Raw genomic sequence first — 3128 nt, forward strand, 5'->3', positions numbered from 1 at the left:
ATATTTAATCTCAAATGGTTTACCTTTGTAGGGTGTGCATACCTCATTAGTGTTGTTCTCTTCCCCATATACCTATTTACTGCTTGACTGAAAATTGAACTGCCAGAGTGATTTCAGTTCCAAACCTGAAAAGTGACAAAGGGCCAGAGTCTCAGAGACAGGCTCTATCTGATCAATAATTGTGGTCTTTTGGATGATTTTGAGTTTTGTTCCGCATCCCCCCCCCATCCTGGATCTTCTAATAATCTTTTCAGAGTAGTTGGTAGTGGTAGCCAGGCACCATCTGGTCCTTGTGGTCGCAGGGAAATGCCATATGACCCAGCAATCACTCTACTTGGTATATATCCTAGAGAAATCAGATTCATAACCATGTTCATTGGAGCACTATGCGTCAGAGCAAAAAGATGGAATCAATCTGAACATCCATCAATGGAAGAATGGATAATCAAATCTTGCTACACATGTCCACAATGGAAAGTTATGCATACACACAATGGGATACTGATGAATCTGTGAAATACCTCATAACATGGATGGACTTGGACTATGCTGTGTGGAATTCATTAATTACAAAAGGCCAAATATTGTATGAGACCACTATTGTAAAAAGTCAAGAAAAGGTTTCCATGCTAAAAGAAACATTTTGAATGGTTACCAGTGGTGGGAGGGAAGAGGAAGGAATTTTCTTCTGTTTTTAAAAGCATACCTCAAAGCTGATTCTCCAGTTGCCAAAACTTTCTCTTCTGTTCTCTGTATGGCTACCCTAATTCCCTTATGTTGCAGGTGAGATGCCTGCCCTATTGTTTCGTGCTTCATGGAGAAACATAGTCATAGAAAACAGCGATCCAAGCCTTTATATACACAAAGACCATTATTATATTGCCCCCAGAGTCTTTAATTTCAAGCTTCACATATTTTTCTCTTTCCCACAGAAGTTTTAAGTGGTTAGTATTTCCCAATCACTGAGGTTGTGAAATTAATAAAGTAATCAATATACTAGCCCTTGCTTTCAAATAACTCATTATATGTTCGAGAGGGTTTCAAAAAGTTCATGCAAAAATGGAATTAAAGCATGATGGAATTTTTTCACAAACTTCTGGAAGCCTGCTCATATGGAGAGAGTGAGAGAGAAAGTCAGTAAGGGAGCAAGCACTGTGGCACAATGGTTAAGTGCTTGGATGCTAACCAAGAAATTGGTGGTTTGAATCTAGCCAGTGGCTCTGCGGGATAAAGTTCTGGCAATCTGCTTCTGTAATCATTATAGCTGAGGAAACCTTATGGGCCAGTTCTCTGTCACATGGGGTCCTTGTGAATCAGAATTGATTCAGTGGCATCTAACACACACGTGTCTCTCATATATGTATGTAAACAAAGGAGCTTCAAAAGGTTTTTTTGAAGAACTCCATTATCTTTCCATTTCATTTTCCCATGAACTTTTTGAAGCTCCCTTGTATATGCATGTATACCTTTCTTCCTAGGAGAGCCTGGTGGATTCCAACTGCAGACCTTTTGGTTAGCAGCTAGCCACTTAACACGGCACCGCCAGGGCTCTTTCTCTCTCTCTCTCACTCTATCTATCTATCCATCCAGCTGTCCATCCAGTTTATCTATCTATCTATCTATCTATCTATCTATCTATCTATCTATCTATCATCAAGATCTACATATAGAGCAAGACCCACCCATAACATGTAAGCACCAGATAGCAAGCACATATTATATTCTGATGGTTTCTTTCCAGAGAAGGTGGCCTGGAACAATGCAGCACAAGAGGAAACAAGGAGTGGATTTTTTTTTCCCCCCCTTGGAGCCATCAAATGTCATAGAGCAAAATGCAGAGTATGGGTGACATGAGAAGTAAAGAGTTTTAAGGCAATTTGCAAATTTGAAATCGCAGAGTCCAGAGAATTCTGAATGAAGTGATCCAAGAAGAAGGCAGTTTATAGAGTTTATATAAGAAAATACAAGTAACTTTAGTAAATATTCAGTGATTGGTTAACATTTAGATTGTTGTTAAGTGCCATTGATTCAGTTCCAACTCATAGCGACCCTGTAAAGGGTTTCTGAGGAGCAGTTGGTAGGTTTGAACTGCTGATCTTTCAGTTAGTAGGCCAGTGCTAACTAATCCTACAGTGCCTCACCAGGACTCCATTTTAGATAATGGTCCTAAAGTTGGGTAGGTGTACATCTGATTGGTAGGAGACTACAGATGATTCTAAAGTTGTTTTGTTGTGTGTGGTTTTTTTGTTGTTTAGTTACAAAGTCATCATCAAATTGGGTCCATCTAGCCTTAAAGTAATTATGAGACCCTCCTTGCATGACTGCAGAGCAGATGTGCAATTCTAGTTTGTTTTGAGTAAGCATCTGTTCTGAGAATTGTTTTGTACCTGACCTCTTAAGCAACAAGTAAGACTCTTTAAGTCAACAGAATCACATTGTTCTCTTTAATTATTTACCAAGTAAATTTCTCAGGTGGAGAGTTACAAGAATGACAGGCTACATTCCTGATGCAGAGACAACTTTTGATTCCAAATGGAGTTTTAGTCTCAGATCTTAGCATAGCCACCATCTCATGTCCGAGTCCTACGTTCATTTGGGGTGCTCTTACTGACACACCAGACTACAATTGACCTGGGTCTTGAAGTGTCAGTAGGAGTTCCCCGTATTCAATGATCTCCAAATCACCTGAACTCTTGTACTTGAGTTCGGTAACCACATGCAAGCAGCAGTGTGTTGTCCTCTCCTCACGTATTACCCTGTCCTTTATAATTGACACTGATCCCCACAGCCTAGAACCCCTCCAACTTCTCTAGGAATCCTTAGTGAAGGCTGATGGCTGTTCCACTCAGTCACCTCTGGATCTCATTTCCTGTGGTCGCTGACTCCTTGAACTTCGTTATGAGGCTTAACTCCTGCAGTAAGCCTGCTGCCCTTTTCCCTGCATTCATCCACGCCAACCCTGCACTCCACTCCCTGCCTTCCACTGCCCCTCAGTCTTGACCTATGGCTGTGTACATGCGGCAGACTTTACTGAAGGCGTGAAAACATCAAAGTCTTACTAGGAGTGCTGATCACACCTTTGCCCTAGAAGAGTGGGCTCTTGCCTTCTACTGATTAGGAATAGTCTG

The sequence above is a fragment of the Chrysochloris asiatica genome, unplaced genomic scaffold (assembly GCF_000296735.1).
Source record: "Chrysochloris asiatica unplaced genomic scaffold, ChrAsi1.0 scaffold00308, whole genome shotgun sequence".
In the NCBI taxonomy this organism is placed as follows: domain Eukaryota; kingdom Metazoa; phylum Chordata; class Mammalia; order Afrosoricida; family Chrysochloridae; genus Chrysochloris; species Chrysochloris asiatica.